This window comes from Tamandua tetradactyla, chromosome 4, assembly GCF_023851605.1.
Source record: "Tamandua tetradactyla isolate mTamTet1 chromosome 4, mTamTet1.pri, whole genome shotgun sequence".
In the NCBI taxonomy this organism is placed as follows: Eukaryota; Metazoa; Chordata; class Mammalia; order Pilosa; family Myrmecophagidae; genus Tamandua; species Tamandua tetradactyla.
Window position 1 is genome coordinate 37003910 of NC_135330.1, and position 25918 is coordinate 37029827.

The window sequence follows — 25918 nt, forward strand, 5'->3', positions numbered from 1 at the left end:
CCTTACCCCACTCCAGATATTATAGTTGGCTTTTGTGGTACTGGAAGAAACCCAAGCAGATGCCCAGAACCCACTGTGACCTCCTCCCAGAATGTTACAGCAGCCGTGGCGGGAAGAGGAGTTATGCCACAGAACATAACACCTCAACCTCCATAAGGAGGTTGATTCAGGGTGAGTGTGTGTGTGTGACTAGAGATGATAGTAGACGAACCCAGTTCACAATCCTGTCTCTTCAGAGACCCAGGACCCTTTCCTTGAGTTGGAATAGAGACTAGATTAGAGAAGGAAAAAGCCTACCCTTCTGGACAACCAGGAACTTCAAGGGAATGGAAAATAATCTGAAGCGTACGTTGCATGAAAGAAGATGGTTGGAAAGAACTGTGGATACAGAACTTTAGAGATGGCTCTGGAGGCACCTGACAGCTGTCCTTGGCTCTCTGAAAGGCTTCATATGGAGACAGGTATAAGATCAATAGATGTAAGTTATGGGGAGAGAGGTTTGCCCCAAGTTCTTCCTGTCATTGAAGATATCCAGGCAGAAACTGGATGATGATGATGGAGAAGAAACTGATGATGACCAGATTTATTGAGTGTTTTAAACAATCTATATGTATTATCTTATTAAATTCTTACAAGATATCTATGAGGTATTGAGGCACAGACAGTTTAAGTAAACAGCCTACATTTACAGGGCTTGTAAATGTTGGAGCTGGGACTTAAATCAGGAAAGTCTGTCACCAGATCCTGCCCTCCAAACCACAGTGCTCTTTGATTTGTAATAGAAGGGAATTCCTGCATCTGGCAGGAGTTGGGGCTTCATTATTTCTGAGACTTCTTCCAACCCAGATCCACTGAGTCTTTCCAAGACCAAGGTGGTTGGTAATTCAACCAGCAGATACAGACCACAGACCATTCACCAGACTCTGGGCTGGGTATAGAAATATCAAGATAATACAAGACAGTCCTGTAACAGTGATCAACCGAGATGTGAGAAGCATCTGTGGTCCACAAGGAAAGAATCATAATCTTCTCTTTGAGAGCTGGAACACTTGTGGAAAAGGTAATATTTGGTTTTGAAATTCTCTACCACCACTCCAGCTGTCAACCAGCAAACCCCAGAATCATCTAACTGTTGAGACAGGGTTCCTGGTGGTGTCTGGCACTGTGAAAGCTGAGCAGCAGAGTGAGCACATGCATAAACCAGGGAGACCAGTTCAACTGCAGGAAGGTGTGTGAGCTTAGACAGGTTACTTAATTTCTCTGAGCCTCAGTTTCTGCTTTTGTCCAGCGGAAATAATAATGGAACTTCATCACAGGGTTGAGGTGAGGATTAAATTAGCTAATAGATACGGAGCTCCTCACCCAGTCCTGGCATATATGTGGGAGCTCAATAAGTATTTGTTGCATGAGACTGTTTCCCTCTTTGTTGACTGATCTATTAGAGTGATCTGAATGAGGTGGGTTTCCTGCCAGACCCAGAGAAAAAGCAGTGCCATAGCAGGCTAGATGAGAGAGACTGGGGGCAGGGCCAGGTCAGTATATCCAGGTCTGCAAGGATCCCAGGTCAAGGCCCCGGGGTTCAGTGGAGATAAGCTATGTGTGCTGGGAAAGTCAGTGACAAAATCAGCAGCCATTTTATAACCCTTGCCTTCATTTCTCTTAATTTTCCTACCTTTTTTAGTTTGTGTGGCAGATGTTTCAATATGTTTCCATTTTGCAGCCCAGGAGAGACATTAGGTCTAATAAAACAGCCTGACCCAGGCCTTTCCTTGAACCCCAAACCTGAAATAAGTAGACCCAGCTGCTTATCAGGGCAGAACTTTGCACAAGGGTTGCTTGACATACGCTTTTGTCCAGTGGCAGGGCCCCCTTCCCCCTGGGGTTATAAATACCCAACACTCAAGTAGCACAGGGTATCTATTCTCTGCATTGAAGTGGGGCATGTGGAACTGGCCTCCCCAGGAGACCAGTGGTAATGGGATCTCTTCCCCTGGTCTTTTGGACCCTTTGTGCTATTAAGTAATAAAGTAGTAATTTGCTAAAAGTTTCTATTGTGCCTGAGCCTGTGTTCCCACAAGTAGAATGTAACGACTTGCTCTACAATGTGTTTAAGACAAAGCAAACAGAGATATTAGCTCTCTTTGAATACTTGCCAGTTGATGATTCATTTTCTACATTTCAACCCAAAATGTCAAATCTGGACAGGAAAATTGAAAGGTATTGCATAATCTCCTATGGGAGCATTATTTTAACACTCTACCATTGTTTTTAGAGCAAATACAATTTGCTGGAAGGGAATTAGTACTTTTTCTTTTGTATTTGTGCTAAAGTAGGAAGAAGATAAACATATGATTGTTCCATAACCAAAGATAACATTTATTGAGCACTTATTATATGCCAGACAGCATTCATGAGCTTTACATGCATTAATTCCTTCAATTCTTGTCACAATCATGGGGTTGAAGATCCTTTTTACAGATGAGCAAATTGGATAAAGGGAAATTAAGGAACTTGCCCAAAATCACACAACTAGTAAATGGTGGAGTCAGAATTTGAACACTATACCAGTTTAGCACCCAAACAGTACTGATTCTTTAACTTAAATAAACATTGAGGCACTGAGATATTAAGAAACTAGAATGAAAATTATGTTAATCTGTGAGTGAGAGTGAAGGTCACATGGTAAGAAAAGCTATGACTTCTGCAGCTCCCAAGGGGCTACTGAACAAATATTCAGTGATTTTTTTTCAAATGAGCATGGCTTTAGATAACTTTATGCAAGGGTCTTATTCCTCAGTGTCTATGTGTGAGCTTGTGTGTGTTAGTGCCTGCTTTTCAAGGTCAGAACTACATAAAGGTCATTCTCTCTGATCATTCATTCCTAAATATCTGAAGCTAATAACTCTCAAGGAAGCCCCCAGTGTATTCTCTGCTTTTTTTCTCCAAGCATCAATCAATCAATTGCCTTCACTTTCCATAAAAATGACTCAGGGCACTGGAGACATAAGTAATGCCCCAAATTCCTGGTCCTAAGGAGACAGAAGAGGAACACTGGATTGGTTCCTTCTTAATTAGACAACAATCTGAGAAAATAGCACTAATTTTACATGGGTAATGTATTTTGACTTTAGAGAAATAACATTTCCACAGAAGAACATGGCTAGTATATTAGACAAGTACAAAGCCAGGCAAGCAGATGTGAAAATTTAAGTCCTCTTCATCAGATATAACCTTAAATTCCAGGACTGATTATACTTGTTTGACTTTTGACTGGTAATTAAACTCCATAAACTTCAACTTCCCATCTCTGAAATGGACTGAGTACTTGTCTTAATTTGCCAGGCTGCTATGACAAATACCACACAATGGGTTGGCTCAAACAATGGGAATTTATTGTCTCAGGGTTTTGGAGGCTGGAAGTTTGTTCTTTCTGGTATCAGTAGTATTCTGGTGATGGCTTGCTGAGATCCTTGGGGTTTCTTGGCTTGCATCTCTGCCTCAGGTCACCTGGTGATGGCCTCTCCTTTTTCTTCTGCATTTCTTGACTTTAAGCTTCTCCTTATGGCTTTCTCCTTCCGGATTATCTCAGAAGAAGTAATCTGAATTTCTTCTTCTTATGAAGGACTCCAGTAATCAGATTAAGGCCCACCCTCATTCATTTGGGCCACACCATAACTACAATGACATCTTCAAGAGGTCCTAGTTACAATGGTTCATACCTACAGGGATGCAGATTAAAATTAGTCTAAAATGTCAGCAGAGGAGTGAGCACTCTTCCAATTTTTTTGGTGAAACAACAACCAAGTGTCCTTCAGAACCTAAGAAGGGTTTGGTTCATTGCTGAGATACATACTATGAAATTAGAGGCAGCAAAGATCTGGGTGGGAGAATTTGGTATACCTGACTCATGTATCAAATTTTGTCTCAGACAAAATCTCCTGACCGACTTTTTAAGAGGAAATGTTTACCAATCCTCCATAAATAATTTAACCATGGAGAAAACAAAATATCTGTTTGATCCAATAGGAAATGAGAATAAATCCGGGTATTCTTTAATAGGCTAGAGTTAAAGGCCAATATTAAATATGCAAAAGCAGTAAACTCCCAAACCCAGCAGCTCCTCAACGTGATGCTCTGCATAGCTGCCTATGGCCAAAGCAATGACAAAGACAGATGTTTGGCTCTTGTAAAGAAATAAAATGTTTCATGTATGTTTAATTTAGTGCTTCTTTATTTCCCAAAAAGGATTTGTTGAATTAGTGAAGTGATTTGAGCAAACACGGTGTTCATAGCAACTTATCTGTAACATCTCTCACCAAACTGGTTGCAACCCACAATGGACAAGAAATATTTGGCCATGGGACTGTCAAGATCTTTTCCAGCTGGAATGTTTCAGCATTCTGTGTGCCCACAATCAGTGGTGTGTAGGGGCCAGCTTGCATTGGCTCTTGACAGCACATCTCTTCCTAACTCCATGTTCAGTGACATCTTTTTGATAACTTGAGATGGCCTCAGTGAGAGTACTTATACCACATAAATTGGCAAATGCTACACATCAAGGCTTTGCGTGTGTGAGAGAGAGAATCAGTTAAGCATTTTCTAACACACAACTGGCCCACAGTGACTTTAAAACCATTTTCAGATTATACACTGGGATGGTCATTATTCTACCATAGTATTTGGTACTATTATTTTAGCAGGATTCAGTATTAAGATATATAATGTTCCATGATTTTTTGTAGCTCCAAAATACCACCAACAAAAACAATTAAATTTTGCCTTTTAGTAAAGAAATAAGTTTTTATTAGTCACTGTTTTCTTTACAAGACTGTAAGGAAAGGGATCTTTTTCCTTTTAATGTATCCCAAGAGCCTAATCACACTTATTAGAAGCTCAATAAATATTTGCCAAATAGATGAATAAATGGATTTGTCTGTAGCCAAGGCCACCGTCCTCATGGTAGGTAGTTGCAACATGCCTTCTCTATCATTGGTATGGCAAATTCTCTGTTGGAAAACAGTTATAGCCCTCAATAACTCCTTCTTCTGCATTCTCATAAAAATGTTCAAATACCTGTATGATAGGAGTTGCGATTATCTAAATTGCAATAATCAATTTTCTTATTTACACCCGTGACTCTTCCACTAAAATAGAAGCAAAGGTCAATATTTATGGTTTTGTTTTAAAACTTATTTTAAAGCAATAGTTTTCTTTTTGAAATTTATTTTCATGAGTGTGTCACATGAAAAGCTGAAGGACTTTTCTTTGCCTGTATTTCTCAGCAGGAGGGCAAGACCATTTGTGGCAGTTGTGATAGTCTTCTTCCCCATATATCCTCAGCCATAAAAAGATTGCAAGCCCAGCAAGTTTTGTTGAAGGAATAACACTGGCTTTTCCTCTGAAAACTCTGGAGGTACTTCAGCAAAGTTCAGAGAAGGAAAAGAAGTCTTTCCTCCTAAGATGTTGAAAGACTCCCATCCCTCACACCTTTGTTGTACCTTCTGAACTTAAACTTTGCAAAAGTCACCTGTCAAAGCAAATCTTTTCTCAAAAAGCTTAAGTGGGAGGCCAGCCCAAGCCTTTATTTTGACAAAAACTACATGCCAGAGTGAAGCGGCCCATGTCTTTGGCCTTTGTTGTCCCCTATTGTGACTCAGAAATAACCTGAACTCCTCTGATGTAACAAACTTTGAACGTTCTGCCAAACTGACTGATGACTCATTCTCAGGCCAGCCTGGGATACCCTGGCATTGTACAATAAACACATTGAAAAAGATCATCAAACTAAATAACTTGCCTTGGGTTTAACTGGCACGTCTCACAGAGGTAATTCTGGAAAACCCAGACCTTGAGAAAAACATGCTTGGCACATACTTTGGCTGCTTGCTGGGGCATTACATTTCTAGTTTGCTAAGAGCCTTCCAGCTGCTGTCATAAGCACAAATGCTGCTATATTGCAATCACCATGAAGTAAACAGCAACCTCTGATACGAAAGGCCAGCATACCCGGAACTGACTTTCTGTGGAAACTCCCTAGGACTTCCAGATTGCTTAAAACTCAAAGGGAAAAGACAATATAAGTTTCTCTAAACCTTCTTTCCCCAATATAGGATTCTGTAATCTCTGCACATGCTTCACAGAATGTAGTTTTTATTGGTATGTGAGCAGTTTCTTCGGGGATAGAGGGCAGTCATAGTTGTATATTCCATAAACCCCAGTTTTGAGCTTTAGGGCTGACTGTGTCAGATACCAAGCAATAGTTTATCAGCCAATAGAGTTCAAAATTTGCTTGCCTTCCCAGAGGGCAAAGTGATAATGCTGCCTCTTAGTGGGAGAGAGGAAAATTAAGACAGCCTTTTGAAACAGACTGGAGAGAAAAGTGACATCACGTAGGTAGTGAAGTGAGATGCCCCAGGGTTCAGTCTCCCCACAGAAATTTTAAACAAGACCAAAACAGACAGAACCAATGTTCTTAGAGCTCAAGAAGACAGTTAAAGAGTTACATGACTGGATGAATGTTGAATCAAGAAAAAAGGTGACGTTATAAAGTTGGGAAATCCTCATGGTACCATTGTTGGCCCTTTCCCCATCCCCTCCCCATCTCAGTGCAGAGCCAATCAATGGTTGCAGTGCAGGTTCATAGTCCTGGTTCCAGAGGGAACAGCATAGCCCTTGTGTACATACTGGGGTGCAGTTGTATTTGTACCAGTCTGTCTGATGGCAGTCTGAAGGACTAAACCCAGGACATTCATCTCAGGCTCACCATCCCAGAACTTGCTTAGCATCTAGAAGCAGCCTGCAGAGCAGATAATAAAATGTAAAAAACTCAATCAAAACACAGCTGTCTAGGGCAAAAGATCATCCGCTTTAAGACATAGAATATAGCACCTGTGACCAGGAGGAAAGACTCTTTCTTAAGGGAAAGAGGGATATTATTGAGATCCATGTAAATAGGGCAATACCTAAGGCCAAGTGAGCATTCCCAAGACAAAATGCATGCTCAAAACAGACTGGGAAGACCACTTTTGCCTCAGCCTATTCTTCATACCTATTTTTTGATGGTTAAGTTCTAAGGTGAGCACTTGCATAGGCCAATATGCAAAGGCAGGGAAAGTTGCTTTGTTTTGTTTTTAGCTCCTGGCTTTCAAGGAAATCTCAGTCATAGCAACAACTGGACACAAGTTTAAGGTATATCTTAGTGACTAAAATTCCAGCAATAACACACTAAAATATTAACATGTCCAGTTTACAAAAAAAGATGACAAGGCATGCAAAGAACAGGAAATGATGGCCCACGCAGAGGAGCAGGAAAGAGCATTAGAAACCTTCCACAAGGAAGACCAGACTTTGGAGATCCAGAAAAAGACTTTTTAAAAATGTCTTAAATATAATCAAAGAGTTAAAGGAAAACATGAGAAAGGAATTAAAGGAAATCAGAAAACAATAGATTAACAAAAGGAGAATTTCAATTAAAAATTTCATGTAAAAAGGAACCAAATAGAAATACTGGAGCTGAAGATCACAGTAATTAAATTGAAATAAAAATTTCCTAGAGGGGTTCAACAGCAGGTTGGAGCTGTCAGGAGAAAGAACTAGTGAACTTGAAGATAATACAATTAAAATTATTTGGTCTGAGGAGTAGAAAGGAAAAAGAATGTAGAAAAGTGAACAGAACCTAAGAGACCTGCGGGACACCATCAAGAATATCAATATAAACATTATGGGAGTCCCAGAAAGAAAGGGGCAGAAAGAATATTTGAAGAAATAATGGCTGAAAACTTCACAAATTGAACGAAAGACATGAATATACATATCCAAGAAGCTCAATGAAGTTCTTACAGGATAAACTCAAAGAGACCCACACTGAGAAACATTAAAATCAAACTTCAAATGCCAACAACAATGAGAGAATCCTGAAAGTTACAAGATTGAAGCAACACCTCATGTACAAGGAAGCCTCAATAAGATTAAGTGCTGACTTCTCATCGGAAACCATGGCGGCAAGAGGGTAATGGGATAAAACACTTAAAGTACTGAGAGACAAAATCACCAACCAAGAATCCTATGTCTTTGAGAAATGAGGAAGAGATTTCCAATAAACAAAAGCTGAGGGACTTTGCCACTACTAGACCAGTCCTACAAAAAATGCTAAAGGGAGTTCTTCAGGTTGAAAGGAAAAGGAGAGCAGACTGAGGCACATGAAGAAATAAAGATAACTTGTAAAAGTAACATAACATGGGTAAATATAAATGCCAACACTATTGTAGTTCTGCTTTGTAACTCTACTTTCTATGACCTACAAGATCAAAAATGCAAATAGCATAAAATAAGGTAATGATCTAAGAATTTGGACATACAATACATATAGATGTAATTTGTGACAAGAATAACATAAAGATAAGGGAATAGGGAGGCAGAAGAACAAATTGTGTGTGAACTAAGTTGTTATCAAACATTTGATTTGATTATTTATCAAAATCAAATATTATTATAGACTTAGGATATTAAATTTCAACTCCATGATAACCACAAAGAAAATATCTGAAAATAAACACAGAAGGAAATGAGGAGGGATTCCAAAAGATTCAGTAAAAAAAAAAAAATCTACTAAATACAAAAGAAGGCAGTAGCAGAAGAATGTAGAGAAAGAAGAGGTTAAGGCTTACAGAAAGCAAATCACTAAATGTCATAGTAAGTCCTGCATTATCAGAGGTTACTTTAAATATAAATGGATTAAGTTCTCCAATCAAAAGGCAGAGATTGGCAGATGGTTAAAAAAAAGAGTGGCCCAACTATATATTGTGAGACTCGTTTTAAATTCAATGGCACAAATAGGCTGAAAGTGAAAGTATAGGAAAAAAATATTTCATGCAAATAGTAACCAAAAAAAGAGACAAAATAGGCTTTATGTAAAATAGTTTATGTAAAAAAACTATTAAAAGGGACAAAGAAAAACATTATATATTGATAAAAGGGTCACTTCATTAAAAAGATATGTCAGCCATAAATATATGCTTCTAATGACAAGGCCCCAAAATACATGAAGCAAACATTGGCAGATCTGGGGAGGAAACAGACAGACTACATCAATGGTAGGAGACTTCAACATATCACTTTCACTAACGGATAGAACATCTAGACAGAAGACCAAAAAGGATTTGAACAATGCTATAAACCAATCTGATTTAACAGACATATATAGAATATTTCACCCAACAAGAGAAGAATACACATTCTTCTCAAGTGTACAAATCCATTCTTTAGGATAGACCATATCTGGTTACAAAACAAGTCTCAATAAGTTTAAAAATATTAAAGTCATACAAAGTATTTTTTCTGAGCAAAATGAAATGACTAGAAATCATTAGCAGAGTGAAAGACATAGCAAGACACAGAGAATGAAATTTCAGAACTCCTCAGGGAAAAGACCTTATATGAAGTCCTGTGATAAGCCTAGCTACCTGGGCTGAGAGTGATATCTTCAACGGGGATTCTTAAGTAACTGTAGAAGGTTTCTAAATTGCTTTCTAAGGAAAGTGAGTCCACCTAACTGCCTGCTTTTGTTTAACTAGGTCAGAGGGCAAGGTGTTGTCTTGTTTGGGGTAACTGAGAAGTAGCTGCATGCTGCTCTCAGAGATTTCTCCTTATCCACAATTGGAGTACTTAGCTTCTCTACTGAACAAAATTTAAGGAAATCAGTAAAAGGAATACCTAATTATTAGCCATCTTAGAGAGGCTGGTCATGGCCTACTGAACCACCTACGGTTCTCTGGATTTCCCATTTCTCTGTTCTTCTGACAAGTTTGCCCAGGACCACCCCATTAATATTCTATACCAAGTTAATCTCAAAATTCAGCAGAAGCTACTGCCTTCAGATAACCTTCCCAGCTCTAGCCTAGTCTGGTCTGTATTGGATGCCCAAACTTTGTGCTCTCCTGGTGCTCAATACATAGCTCTGATCACAGCCTGTAATATAATAAGCTATTGGTGTGTCTGACTCCTTCACTGAAAGGAAGTCCCCTGGGGGACTGGAAGTCCCCTAATGGCTATGGCCTGTTTCCTCTTTTTCTATGCATCCCCACAGCATCTCTCCCGGCTCCTGGCCCTTTGAGTGCTTTCTTAAGAGCAGGGGAAAAGGAAAGTAATAAAATAGTAAATAGTAAAATAATTGGACTGGGCCTTGGCCAATGGTAGGATTTAAACAGAGAAGGTAGAAAGAGGGTGTTCCTACCAGAGGAGTGATTGAGAGTACAAGTGTGTGAAATAAATAGCACCGACTGTGAGAACCAAAAAGTTCCTCCATATACCTGCTCTAGATCAATGTTCATTTTCATTTGCTCAGTTCTCAGAACGATGGCAGTATAAAAATACAGTATAGTGCGGGCCACAGTGGCTCAGCAGGCAGAGTTCTCACCCGCCATGCTGGAGACCTGGGTTTGATTTCTGGAGCCTATCCATGAAAAAAAAAAAAAAAAGACAGTATAAATTTTCCATTATAATTATGAACAGACAGAAACCTTGGTTGCCATTCTAGTTATGACATGAAGTCTTCTCACGGGCTGTATGAATTCAGAAGACAAGATTCCTCCTATCATATCTCTGACAACCACCATTGCCACCAACCAATAAAAAGTCCCTGAACAAGAGGTCCTCCCAAGGAATGCTCACATCCTGAGATCGTGAGCTAGACATTAGGATAAGTAGACATTAACCAGAATGGTGGTTTTCCTCAGCCTCTGTAACTACAACTCCCTTTAGCTCCCATCCCACCCACAGGCCTCAGCTTCCTATCCTGACTTGTTCCTTAAGCTCCAGGTTGAAGATTATTTTGCAGACAAAATACTTTAGAGAGTGGTGCTCAGGGATGTTATCTGGCTAAGTGGACAGAGGGTGAAAAGGGTTGAAAAATATCTCTTTTCTTGGTCTTTGGACAGAGTTATTCTGAAACAGAAAAATAACAACACCATGATTAGCTAGGCTAGAGTCTACTATTTCTTGAGATTTGGGGAAGAAGAGGAGATGGTTGGTGGAAGAAAAGGAGAGACACACCCCCTTTTACAAGAAAGAATCAAATGATAACTATGACATTGTCGAGAGAGATTTTGTCTATAAAGCAACTTTTAGACCATGCTTCAATACAGGAAATATCATATACATATTCTTAAACCCCTGCCTCTGTATTTGCAGTGCTGAGCAAATGAAGAAGTGTTTAGAAAGCAAATCCTAAGGTCTGAGAGAATCTTAAAACTCTCAGAGTCTCAATTCTCAGATGAGCCAGGCATCCTTCCAGGTACTGGATTAAGGCATGAATTAAATTCCCTCTTTTATACTGGGCTGTGACAGAAAAATGAACATTTCAGAAAGATTTTCAACAATGAATAACACAAGCAGTTATGATCGGACTTTGGCCAACCAGAAAATTCCATTAGCCAGCACATACCTACCATATTTCTAAATTTTGCTATTTAGACCTCTGGAAAACCTAATACCAGGAATAATGAGAAATGCTGAGAAACAAGAATGTGTACAGTAAGGCAGTCAACTGGTATGTATTGAACTTCACACCCTTTTGTCAAGAATCATGGGGACGTGGACTGCTGGAGAAAGACTATTAGAGCTTTGGAGGTTGGTCTGAGATCATATTTCACTCCATATTATTGTACCATGGACTTTAGACTCAAGTAAACCCAGATTTGAAAACTAGTTCTTTCTACCAGCTGTGGTAGAAAGATGAAAATTTCACTTAGATGAAAATGCCTACCTTGTACAGTTGTTATAAAGATTAATGAGGTAATAGAAATAAATTGCAGGCATATAATTAGGTCTCAGTAAGTGGAAACTATCATTGAATGATGATGATGATGATGGTAATGATCATCAATACAGCACTCATGAAAAATCCAATCAGATTCCAAAAGTTGGCCAAGGATTGGGCAGCTCAGTTGATACGCTTAGAAATGTGCCTCCTCCCACATGATAATCCTAGGGTTTAAGGCAAGAATGGGGCCCTTCCTCCACTTTTCAACCCTCTCCTCTTTACCCCATGCCTGTGTGTATGACAGGTATCACCAACCAATCCATTCTAGCCTCTTCTCACTTGGCCTTTACCTTGAACTGAACTTCAAATCCTTTCTCAGGCAGCCACATTTGATCTGTTTAGACCAGGAACTGAAGATAAAATGTATTGGCCATTCCTGATTTAAGGGTTCAGCAGACAGCTCCTACAGTCCAGGAAGAGTGATTGTACTTTTATATCTTCTTCTTCCAAAGTTAAAGATCCAAGTCAAGTCTAAGGCAGGGGGTAGGAGAGGGTAAAGGAGTGACTAAGGATTTTAACCACACAATAGTACACATTTATTTCCTAAATAATCAGTCTGTAATTGATTTTTTAAATTTAGTTTACTTATCTTCTATTCGTTCTGCATTTGGAAATATTTTACTCAATTTGGAACTCTTTCACTCAACTCCTGGGATTTCCTGGAAGTAAGTTTTTTCTACTTCTCAGATCCTTGTAATCGCATTCCCTACTCAACCTTTAACCTCCAACAAAAAATAGTTCCATAAGGCAGGAGAAAGAAAACCAGCCAACTCAATGGTCAAGAGACCTGATTCAGCAAGGGCATGGGGAAAGGGGCAGAACCACTCACGACATAGTCCTAGACCCTGGCGACAAAACAGAATCACCTGAACAGATTTAAAAAACGTTGACGTCCAGGTAGCAGCCCTGACCAATTACATCTGGAGAATTACATTCTGGAGAAGGTGCCCTGAACTCAGCAGTACACTTAAAGCTCCTCAGGTAATTTCAATGTGCATCCAAGGTTCAGAAGAATCGCCATAAGGTGTTTTGGAAATTTGTGAGGTGTCCCTAATATCCTAATAATCGGGGGTAGCAGTGGTGTGTGCATGTGTGTGTTGCTACTGTTTTATTGGTAGAGATGTGGGTTACATGTTGTTATAATGCCTTTAATACCTGGGATAATTCCCTCACAATGAAAACTTGGCCCACCTTTGGAATGTCCTACTATGTATTGATAAAGTTGAAACTTTATATAAGCTAGAAACTAACCACCGTACATATAAACACGATGTATTTTTAAAACAATTCTAATATATAATAATTTTCTAGGAATACTATTAACATGGAAATCAAGGGAAAATTTTATTTTAATCCGTTTGGAACTTTACTAGTGTTGTTTCCCTTTTTAGATAATCACACCACCGATGGCCATTTGTGACATTTGAATATTCAGCAGTTTTCATGGAAATTCTATGCATAGGTGCAAGTGTCTGACAATTTTTACATATTGTGATTTACATAATTTTATAATAAAATATTTTTGTCTTATGTCTTCTTGTGACAAAATATTGATTTTCAAACCTTGTGGGTTTAAATGGGTTCTACAATCTGTGAATGTCATTTCAGGATAACAAATGTGTCATTTAAAATATTGTTTATAAAAAGAGACTTTTGGCGGGTGCACGAGTGATTCTGTGGAAGAATACTCGCCTTTCATGTAGATCCAGGTTTGATTCCTGACCATGTACCCAAAACAACAACAACCACAAAGAGACTCTGAGTTGGCATGAAGTTGAGAACTTCTGATCTAGGGATTCTCTTTGTAATTTGTAGTGAGGCATTCTCAGTTTGCCCCTCTGTTTACTAAGCACAGAAATCCCAGCAAGCTAGCAACAGGGTGTAACTTTGAGCAAGTTACTTAATGTATCTAAGCATCCATTTCTCCCTCTGGAAAAAGGTCATAATAATAGTGCTTACCTCATAGAGATGTCAGGAGAATTAAATGAGATCAACCATTAAAAACCCCAAACAAAGTTCGTGGCCTGTAGGAAGCACTGAATAAAAGCTACCTGTTTTGATGCTATGATGATGATGATGATGATGATGATGTCGATGATGATGGCAATGATGATGACGATAACTTAAGTGGTATGATTCAGGGACAGATCAATGATACTTTAATCCCTGCCTAAACAAATCACATCATCTCAGGCACTCTGCTTCTTCTTTTTCCCAAGGCTGAACACTATCAGAGCAGATACTTGGACCGCCCGATCTGGATGGAAACACCCTACAGGATCTCTGCTTCTTCATTCCTATAGTTATTGTGAGCTCTATTCACGGAAGGAAACTCAGAGCCTCTCTGTGTTAATGGGCTAATAACCTGTTCCAGGTCTCACCATGGTGTCAGTATTCTGGGGGCTCAGAGACTTTGCACCTAGAGATTCACTCCCATAAACGAGACACCCTAAGAGTGTTCTTCAAAATGCAATCAGAAACCATCTCTTTCTGCTTGTTTCTTTTCACATTGTTTCCACCTCACTTATCCCCGATTTCCAAGTAACTTAGTGAGGGAACTGCCTCCTCTTTGAAAGAATCTGAATTGGAAGTTCTGTGCTCTCATATGGGCAGAAGGGTTAAAACTCTTTTATACGGGCTAATCAGTAAGTTCAAAGACAAGATCATGGAGTTTCCTTCCAGTTTTCCTCCCAAACCTAACTTTTCTCCCCTGGATCATTTGCAAGCGAAGAGTCTCTATTTTCCTCATTTAGGAAACATACTGTCTTCTGTCACTGCCAGAGTCTATTCTCTGTCTCTGCCACATAAATCATCAAAGTTTTTAAATGTAACAAACGAGGGGGCTCTGTTCACGAAGTCTTCTATGTAACCAATTCCTTACTGCGAAGACATTCAGTACTACAGTAGGGGTGGCAGGGAGGGCTTCAAAGCCAGCCTGGATCCCAGGCTGAAAAGACACTGAAAAGGCAATGCACCACCTCATACTCTGGGGGCAGGATGTCACACAAACCATTCCAGATGCAGGAAAATCCATTTAAATGTTGAAGACCCCCAGCAATAAAGATTTCACAATCACTGTCTCATCTTTGTGGCTCACGTTCTATTTCCATTGGATGGTGCTTTTCTGGATTAGTCTGGGGCTCTGGTCACAAACAGGGTTTTGAGGGAGATGATTGGTTTTGCTAGAAACAAATACAAGGGGACGAGGTAAGCTATAGGATGAGGATTTGGGCTGAGGCAATGTGGCATAAAGCATGGCAGCTAATCTCACGGACTTCAGAGCTGGAGGTACTGAGGTTGAATCTGGACTTTGCCGCTTACTTGGGCAAGTAACCTAACCTCTCTGAACTTCAGTTTTCTCATCTGTCAAATGAAGTTTCCTTGGTTCCTATTTTCAAGAGCCTCAGTGAAAATTAGTTATGAAAATGAAAGTAAAAGGCTTAGTATCATTCCCAGTTGTTAATAAGTACTCAATAAATACTGTCTCTCCTTAAGAAGAAGAAATTCTATTACTAGACAGCCAAGAACTACCAACCTGAATGTCACAGGCCTAGACGTAAAGATCCCAACCCTTTTAATCATCTTGGGGACTCTTTTCAAAAGTCTTCCAGAGGCTGAAAAAAAAAGTTCTTCCAGGATAAGGAGGATGTTTTTAATTATTTTCTTGATTTAGTCCAAGAAAAAGAAATGCACAGGAAAAAGTAAAGGAATAAACTGACCAACTACAACTTCCATCTACAACTAGGCCAACTTAGTCTCATAAGAGCAGATAAGAAGTCGAGGGGATAGAAGCCATACTATCCTATAACATGCATCAGACGTTGTGATGGTTAGGTTCTGGTATCAACTTAGCCAAATGATTATGCCCACTGCTGGGCCTGACCACTGCTACAAGGAGATTTTGTGGCTGCTTGATAAACTGGAATGCTGGTGTATTGAGTCATCTGTCAGCTGATTGCATCTGTGGCTGATCACATCTGCGCGCAACTAAGGCATGCCTCCCATAACAAGATAATCCAATCAGTTGATGGCTTTGAAGGGAGAGAGACTTTCTCACTGCTTCTTCAGCCAGCAAGCCTCTCCTGTGGAGTTCATCCAGACTCTTCATTGGAGCCGCCAGCTTCACAGGCTGCCCTCCGGATGTTAGACTCTTCCATTCTTATGGTTGCATGAGACACCTTTATAAATCTCATATTTACAGCTCTCTCCTGTTGTCTCTGTTTCTCTAGAGAACCCTGACTAATACTGATGCCCTTATGCTGGCACAATAAGAAGGTCAGGAAGCTGCAGAGCCCTGAAATGAAGAGGCACATCAAACCAGCTCACAAAGACATCAGCTAGGGCCACCATCTCCTCCCGGGCCCTCTTCTCTTCACATTCACTCTTGCCCCTGTCCCAGCTTGAAAGGCACAGTGCCTGGACCTAACAAGCATGGCTACAGGCAACGCTATCCTTACAGTGTTCCTGACACCTAGAGGCAGGGGAAAACTTCAGCACCTCCCCTGACCCCAGCCCCATGGAGAATCCACTGACTCAGAGGTTTTCAAACTTTTGTGCAAATGGACTTGTTAGAGCTCAGATTGCTGTATCTTACCCCCAAGGATTCTTCATTCAGTAGGAATGGAATGGGGACCAAAATTTACATTTCAGACAATTTCCCAGGTGATGGCAATGCTACTGGCCAGAGGACCAAAATTCACGAACCAGAACTCTACCCAAAAGAATCAATATATCATTCCTTAATAAGAACAAACTTTTTTAAAAGGCGGGGTAACAGTATCGCTCTTAATGAGGCAACATCATTTTTAAATAATTGATGTGCTTGACAATTCTCTTCCCTGCCCCCATTATTTCCTCTAGTACAGGAAGGGATAATGAAAGAAAAAAACGAAGGGAAAAGATAACGGAGAAGGAAAGCTGGAGGAAATGGGGAGTCGGATTGCAATAGATCATCAGATTTCACGGGAGCAGGGAGTCATAGAAAGTCTGCAGTCAGGGAAGGAAAAAGCAGCATAGCAGCCTCCCATCCTCTATGATTGGGAGTGATGCACAAACTAGGCACAAACTTGCTATTCAATCTTTTTAAGCAAGTCACAAAGCCATATCACACAGAGATTATTTTCCTCTTTGCTTTTGAAGAGGGGAAAGTTGGCTGAAATTCACGTGAAGGTGGGCAACAGCGAACTGAAAGAGATCTTGGACAACCTGCATTTCCCTGCCTCACTGCAGAGTTTTAATCCCTTTCTTTCACAATGTGGAATTAATCATCTCTAACCTTTTAGGGTACCTGAATTTTGAAAGGAAAGGCAGTGAGACTTGCTGAGTTGCAAGCAGCTGGGAATTTGGAATGCGTTTTTGAGATACACACTGAGCCTGGCTCAGAACTTCCAAGAAAGCCCAGTGGGAAGGGTGGAAAAACAGTGTCATGACATGACGCCTCGTAAGGCCTGCCTCAGCCTTGCTGGGTCGCCCAAGGAGAGCATTCCAGCTGCACTGCAGTGACCCGATGTTCCAGTAAACAAGGAGGGAATGGGATGGACAGAACTCAGATCAGGCTACCCTGGAGCTGTAAAAATAGAACACATGGGGCCGGCGGGGTACGGCTGGGTGGAGAGTGTCTTTGGGCACATCCAGGATCAGGGAGGCACCCCGATAACCCTCCATCTCACCCACACAGTCACATGCCCACCTCCAGTGGGGCTTGGACAAATACCAACCACACAAGTGTTCTAGTCTGACAATGGTCAGAAACCAGCGACCTCCTCTAGCACACTTCCCAGGAAGCCCGCAACATGAGGGCGTGCAGAGGATAAAGTAAGAAGATGCTGACTCCGACCAAGCCAGTCCATTGACTAATGGTGTCCGCTCTCTAAGCAACACTTCTGCTTCCAGAGAGACAGACAGAGCTGCAGCAGACAAGCACAGTCATTCCGTCCATTTTCCCCGTCTGATTTCATGGCATTAAATATAAAACCTCATATCCTGTCCTCTGTCTCCACTTCTATTCCACCGACCAGCAGGTGAGCCTAAATAATAATCAGATTGGCTTGTAAAATATATATATATATGCAAAAATATGAAAAAGAGTGCCCTGCTTCAGAGAACAAAGTTCTGGAGCCTCCTTCTCTGGGTGTCCATCTGCTGGGGTAATTTGGGGCTCTGTAGCCCAAATAACATGTACAGTTTCCCCCTTCCACCATACAAATGTGGAAGTGCTATTCTATAGTTCATATGACTAGGTGAGCAAAGAATTTATCCTCCAAACTGAGATCTGAGATTTAAGGGAGGCACTGTTTAGAAACTCCTCCTGTGCAAAGAAAGGTGTGAGCAGGGCACACAGCCACACAGAGAGCGACAGGCCCATTTAACACCCAGCACGTCCCTCCCCTCCCTTTCACAGGCCAGCCTTGCTAAATGGGGGACTTATTTTTGCTCTGACTGATTTGTCCTTTCCCTTTACAGTTTTAGCCTATTACTCCTTCATTTTCTGGTAAGAAAAGATCATCTTCAGGCAATAAAGTTGTATCCTATTTTCAAGCAGGGAGAAGATTGACTTTGAAAACTCCCCCTGTATGACACCACATGACTCCTCCACGAAGGTGCTGAGTAATGGGTTCCGGCAGCCTGCAGAAGCTGCCTGGGTTTCCATTCCAGAGACTTGCCTCATTCTGAACATTAGTGATCAGTGAGTAGTGTCAGCTTTTACTCACAAAACAGACACACCCCAATTTCTGGACAAGCAAACAGCATGAAAAATGATTATCCTTGCTTCAGTATTCATGGCAGGAAAAAGGCCTTCCTCTTGCTATTTCCTTAATAATAATAATGATAATAACAGCACATGCCTCGTTTCTGTCCATCCAGTGGGCTTAAAGCACCATACATATTATTTCTAATCTTTACAGTCGTCCTCATTTTACTGAACTGAAGCTGTGGGCTGAGGCCAAAGAAAGGGACAGAGCCAACTATTATCCTGCTCCCGAACCCTGTGCTCTGCCCGGCCATCCACCTGCCTTTGCAAACTTGATCTAAGCTCCTTCACCAAGGTCCGGTGTTACCTTCAAACCCTCTAGATCCAATCCTTCATGCCACACTTGGACCCTACCTCATAATTGGCCACTCCTCAATTAGCTGACCTGCTTAGAATGATCCATAATGGACTCTTGCTTATTCTTCGTAGACTCATTTTCTTTCCCACTGATTGTCCTTTTCTATTATGGCAGTCATGGCCCCATATACCTGCAAGCCTTAACTACTCCATGCCAAGACTTGGGCAGCCCCAGAAATTCTAGGGCTTGGTCTGCAGTTCTGGCATTTTCCATAGGTCATTTAGGAAAAGGGACCAGTTCACAGTGGTTAGAAAAGCATGGACTCTGCAGAGAAAGGGACAAAAGAAAGACCAGATGACACCAAGTCAGTATTCCCAGGTAAGCCCCTACCAGGGTGTGGAAACAAGTGGCTCATCTGCTTAGGTTTAGGAAGATGAAGACAGGACTATGATTACTTGTTCCTTCCAAGTACCCCTTGTCATTCCAACTGACTTGCCTGTAATCACCCAGGCAAGTATGCATATTTCCCTAACCCTAAAAGACCATTTCTCACAGTGCTTCATCTCTATTCCATCTCTCTCCCACAGACAAGTCACAGTGAACATATGTGGAATCAGATGTCCTGGGTTTGAATCCTGGCTCTGAATCTTTATAGTTACATGAATTTGGGTAAGTTTCTGAACATCTCTGGGCCTCACTCTCCTCACCTGTAAATCAGGAATAGTAATATCAACCGTGTGGACTTGTAATAGAGATTCAAATAAATAAAATTATAACTCACCTCATATTGGGCCTGGCATAAAATAGGTACGAATAAATGGTTGTTGTTAATATTCCTCCTGTTGTTTTTGGTAGAAATGGTTGTAAATTCTTCCTCCAGAATCAGCTAGCCTCAAAAACCACAGGAGCAGAGAGAACGTTAGTGACAGAGGAAGCTTAGAGTTGACCCATCCACTTTCTTTTTTGGGAAAGAATCTGAGGTTTGGGAAGGTTGAGCAATTGTCCACAGTCCTTGCCTTACTGGGTCCAACCTTCAAATTAGGAAGTTAATTAGTTGGAATAATAGAAAGAGCTTTGGGTTGGGAGTGGGTCATGTGAATTTGAATTCCACTTGCTAGCTTGGAAGCCTTAGCTAGATGCCTGACCTTATTCTTTTTCATGTCCTCAGCTGCAACATGGCGACCACAGAGCCCGTCTCCTAGGATGGCAGAGAGGACTGATTAGGATGACGTGCCCTGTGGGCACCAGTGGCTGGGAGGGGCCCCTGCTGGTTCCCTCATATCATCAAAATACCCCAGCACTGGTTGGAACAGGGGCAGCTCCAAAGAAAGAATTGAGTGGAGCTTAAAGAAAAAACCACAATAAACTTTGCCCAAATGTTGAATAGAGACATTTAGGAGTAACTTTTGCTTATCTTTCCCCAAATGCCAAACTTACAAGAGTGTCTGGCACACTCAACAGAGAAGAATTCCTACAGGTAAGGCTGAAAGCAAAGACTGGGAAGCTTGTCCTTGGGCTGATCTAAAACTCTAAAGTGAAGGGAGGGTAGTCAGGGAAGATGCTCTGAGGGTTTTAAACTGACCTTCTAGAAGAGCCTCCAAACAATTTTAAAAGCATCCTGATTTCTAGGCACAAATTATATTTTAAGTAGGCAAAATAAATTGGGAGGCAGTTTTTAGATGGGTGGCTACTTTTCAGATGCAGTCCCTGCAGTGGTTTATATATGTATATATATAATATATGTGTGTGTGTATACATATATGTATATATATATATATATACACACATATGTATGTATGTGTGTATATATATATATACACATTTTTCTTTCTTTCTTTCTTTTGCATGGGCAGGCACTGAGAATCAAACCCAGGTCTCGGGCATGGCAGGCGAGAACTCTGCCACTGAGCCACCATGGCCCACCTCCTGCAGTGGTTTTGAAATCAGAAACAGGCATGGTTTGAAATGGAAAATGAGTTCTGGTGTGGGTCTGCTCCAGAATGAGTACAGATGAGGGCACTGAGATATTCCACAACAGGCCCAGCCCCTGGATGATCCGATTACAGGTTTTGAAATGCACCCAGGGGCAGAGTTTAGAAACCTAAAATGGAAAGGCAGAGGAGAAGAAATTTTGCAACTAAGCAAGTGACTGACTGTAAAAAGTCCTCTGGGGAGCAGAGAGTTTGGGAAAGGGCTGTGGTAGGTTTCCAAATCCCCATCGGAGTTAGGGTTGACATTTCTAGGGACAATTAGGGTCAGGCTGATTGGAGTCTGAGGGAGGACTAGAACGTTGTGTTTGTAATTTACCCATACGCCCGGGTGACCTTCAGGAGGGAGAGCAATGGCAAATCTAAGTATGAGGTCCTGTTTGACAATCAAACAAACAAAGACAGCAGAACAAGTTGTTCAGGACTGTGAAATTCTTAAGGACTGGCCTAGATTTTGTTGTCTTGTACATCCTAGCAGAGGGAATGCATTAAAAATATTTAAAAAGTGAATTAATGGTTGGGCTGCCTCGAAAGCTAGTGAATTCCCGAGCATAGGAGGTATTCAAGCAGTGGTCCCTTGCTATACAAATGTTTTCAAGCATCTTCTGGATGTGACTGTTAATCGTTAGGGTTCTTAGAAACCCTGAGTTAATGCAAGGCACATTAACTCTCTGAGATAGTGGATGGGATTGAACCTTGGCATCACAATGCAATGGGAGTACAGAAACCAAATCAAAGCCAAAGAGTGTGAAAGTGGAAGCCTAATCATTCCACCCTCCATTTTCTTATCTAATTTCTCTCCCTCACCACTGCATGGGTACAGGTCACTGCAGAACTTTCTACTTTTTTCCTCTCATCTCTGCTATGGTCTGAGCCACTAACCGATCAGAAACCTATTCCCTTTTTTCCCAGATAGTCCACATATTCCAACCCCATTCAGCTAAAGTGTGGCCACATGACAAAGTTCTGGTCAATAGTATAGGAGCTGAAGTGACACACATCGCTACTCGGCTTTCCCATGCTCCTTTTCCCATCTGCCTGTAGAATGGTGGTGCCCAGGGCAATGCTGGCAACTACAGGGGAAGACTGTAGAACCTCTAGCTGCTTGGACCCACCCTACCCTCCCTGCTACTCATTAGTCTGGCAAAGGAGATAGAAACACATTTTTATTGGATTAAGCTGTTACAGCAGCAACTGTACCTCAACTAATATATTTACTTTCTTTTTAATTCCTCTACTCTTTGTTTTCTGAATTGACTAAGGGCTCAGGTATGCGATTGATATAGTCAGGGGACATTGTTAGGCAGATGAAGACAAACCTCCCGAGTGGAGTTAGTCTCTTCCTTTGCCTGAGATGTTGGCCCTTGAATATCCTCACTCCTGAGGCAGAAGTATGAGTAGGTTGGCCAGGTCCAAGACTTTGTAACAAAGGAGTAACTATGTAAGCCTCTGAGCCTTTCTTCTCCCCTGCAGACTTCACTTTTCATCTCCTTGCTTTTCCTGGGCACCAGCTCCTCTGTCCTTTTTCACACCTTGGAGAGGCTGGGGACAGATGGCATGGCAGGGATGCTGTCTTTGGGCTATAACCCTGAGGCTAATGGCCTTGACATCCTAACTTCTCCCATCTCTCTTCTCTTTTGTGAGTCACCAGCAATATAAATGACAATGTGACGACTCTCGTGGTATAAGCTCTAAGGCATACATATGTCTTAGTTGAAGTGCTACTTTGTCCACTTTAATTTTCCTTCAGTCTTTTTAAGAGATTTCATGATTCTGGAGGCTCTCTGCCAGGTGGCCAAAGTTCATTGTTTTCTGACATAGTCTTTTATCTTGTTTTGCCTTCTAAGTCTAAGAGAGGTCTTAAGGAGTCAATTTTCTCTTCCTTTATTGGCCATGACTTTCCCTTCCATGTCATGCTAATGCCTTTCCTTAGCTGCTGAGGAAGCGGGTTACTCTACTTGCCTTGCATTGTGGCCCAAACCAATATATATATATGTATAAATGTTCATGATTCTGTTATCGTGAACTGATAATCTATTCTACCATTTCTGGACATCACCCTAATTAACCCTTCTTGAGAGGCCCACTCTAGCAGAGGCTGCTCTATATCCCCTAGTAGCTGTTCCTTAGCAGTAAAAACCCTACAGCTGTCTAGAAGAAAAGCTTCATTTGCAATATCCATGTGCACTTAGGTGTGGCCATAAGACTAAAGCTCTCACCACTGGAGTGTTAGCAGATGGCCCACGGCTATCTTGGACCATGAGGTGACCTTGGGAATGGAAGCCATGCAGAGCAGAGCAACATGATATAGAAAGAGCTTGGGTCCCTGGAACTCCATTCCCACCATAGATGGCCAATCTCCACGCTGTCAAATGGGAGAAAGAAAAGCTTCAAACTTGTTTAAGTCACTACTATTTAAGGTTTTCTGTCACCTACAATCAAACTAATTCCACTCACCCACTCCAGCCTCTGACATTAAAAATGAAACTTCCTGGTGGTTCAGGGATAGAATGCTGGTGGTTCAGTGGTAAAATGCTCACCTCTCCATGTGGGAGACCCAGGTTCAATTCCCAGACCACGCATCTCCCCAAAAATAAATAAATAAAAAATTTAAAATTGACTTTCCTTCCTTCTTTCTTTTCTTCCTCCCTCATTTTGTTCCCTTTTCTCTTTAAGAGTCATATTGTGTTAAAAAGAGATCTTAGTTGTTATTTCACCCAAGCCTTTCACCTCACAACAAAGAGACTGAGGACCCCAGAGAGGGAGAGTGACTAGGCTGGGTGGGCCTGAACCAAGGACACAACCATAGGCCTCTGGACTCTCTGCTCCTGGGATTTTACTATAATACCTACCCTGTCTTGACACCAAGCAAGTGCCTACTTGTCACTCAACATCTCCCCCCAAGGACACAGCTTGCCTTTACTTTTGGTTCTCTTCCTTCCTTGTTCAATCTATACCCATAATAAAATATTTCTTTTTGTAAAATGCTGTCTTGGTAGATAGAGGAAAAGCTTTATCTTAGCTTTAACTTCATCTGAAATATATTTTTTTCTTTAGTTTAAAAATTGATTACATTCCACATTATCAGGCTTCTTCACCATTTGGTTGCTTCTTCCTCTCAGAAGGTGGTCTGCAGGCCTGGAGGCTCCAGGCAGGATTCAGGTGTCAGCCTGCAGCTGCCCTGAGGAAGGGAAGGCAGTTGGGTTGCCACTAACTGTACCAGGTTTGGTTGGCGCCTGGAAGATGAGGGTCCTGGCTGGTTGGTCCTTGATCCTCCTCACCAGAGATACCCCAGTTCCTCTGCTGAGCTAAGCAGTTACTGCCCGGAACCTTGTATCTGGGCTCCCATCTCCCCTCTCCTCTGATCATGCGTACCCCATTCTTCCCCCTTCCCCTCAGCCAACCTGCATTGTATGGAGAAGGGAGTACTGGAACGGAAAGAATATTTGCTGGAACTTCCATCTTAAAGTGGTGATTAACAACCTGCCTCTTAAAACAAAATATAGAAATGCTGGGGGACAGGGGAGAAAGGAAGAAATATTCAATTTCCCCATTTGGAGAATTTCTGATATTCTCTCAAGAGGAGGAGACAACCAAATCAATAGGCCAAGCCCTCGATCTTGGAGTTTGCATCAATGAAGCTTATTCCTGCAAAGGATAGGCTAAACCTTCTTAAAATTAGGCCTAAGAGTTATCACCAGAGAAGCTCTTAAGTTGCTCAGATGTGGCCCCCCCCTCTCTTTAAGCCAACTCGGCAGGTGAATTCACTGCCCTCCCTGCTATGTGAAATATGACTCTCAGGGGTATAATTCTCCCTGGCAATGTGGGGCAGAACTCCTGGGATGAGCCAGGACCTGACATCAAGGGATTGAGACCTTCTTGACCAAAAGGGAGAAGAGAGAATTGAGACAAAATAAATTTTCAGTGGCTGAGAGATTTCAGAGTCAAAAGGCTATCCGGGAGGTTATTCTTATGCATTATATAGATATCCCTTTTTAGTTTATGGTGTATTATTGGAGTGGCTGGAGGGAAGTAACTGAAATTGTTGAGCTGTCTTCCAGTAACCTTGATTCTTAAAGATGATTATATAAAGATATAACTTTTACAATGTGACTGTGTGATTGTGAAAACCTAGTATCTTATGCTCCTTTTGTCCAAGGTATAGACAGATGAGTAAAAAAAAAAATGTGGATAATAAATAAATAAATAATAAAAGGGAAAAAGGATAAAATTTCCACTAGATGGAAATACTAGTGGTCAATGGGGGGGCAAGCGTATGAGATGTATGAGTTTTTTCTTTTTTCCTTTTTATTCCTTTTTCTGGAGTGATGCAAATGTTGTAAAAATGATCATGGTGATGAATATACAACTATGAGATGATATTGTGAGCCATTGATTGTACACCACATATGAAATGTATGTGAAGGTCTGTCAATAAAAACATTTCAAAAAAAAAACAGAAACACAAGCACAGTGGTGAATGGAGTAATCACAAACATATGAGAACTAATACCCTGAAGCTATGGCCATCATCCATTCAGTGAATGCCAAATTCCTCTCACTGTACATTCAACTGGTCACTCACCACTGAGCAAAACAAAACTGCTCCTAACTTCCTGGAACTTGACATCTATTGAAAACTCAGAATTAAAAGCCGTGTTAAACCCTGATTTCGTATTGCTGGGTGGGGATTTTGATTAAGTTCTTTCCATGGAGATGTGACTCACCTAATTGTGGGTGGACCTTTTGATTAGGTGGCTTCCCTGGAGATGTGTCTCCACCCATTCAGGGTGGGGTTATTTTCTGGAATCCTTTACGTGGGATTTTGGAAAAAGCTTCAGAGCTCACACATCCAGAGACCTTTGGAGATGAAGAAAGAAAACACCCCAGGGAAGATGTTAGAACAAGCTGGTAGAGAGCGCTCACAGACTTCACAGATGCTGCCATGCGCCTTTCAATCTGAGAGAGAAACCCGGAACGTTTATAGTTAAGGTATCTTTCTCTGGAGGCCTTAGTTTGGACATTTCTATGGCCTTAGAACTGTAAACTTGCAACTTAATAAA

General features: G+C 41.3%; 1 long non-coding RNA gene across 1 annotated transcript; it reads right to left on the reverse strand.

The window, feature by feature from the left end:
- Positions 1–2706: 2706 nt before the first annotated feature.
- LOC143678888 (uncharacterized) lies at positions 2707–19821 on the reverse strand. The gene is made up of 3 exons (XR_013173462.1): positions 19649–19821; positions 12109–12289; positions 2707–3719 (listed from the first exon to the last, which is right to left on the reverse strand). It is a non-coding gene; the product is annotated as an uncharacterized LOC143678888 (long non-coding RNA).
- Positions 19822–25918: the final 6097 nt, after the last annotated feature.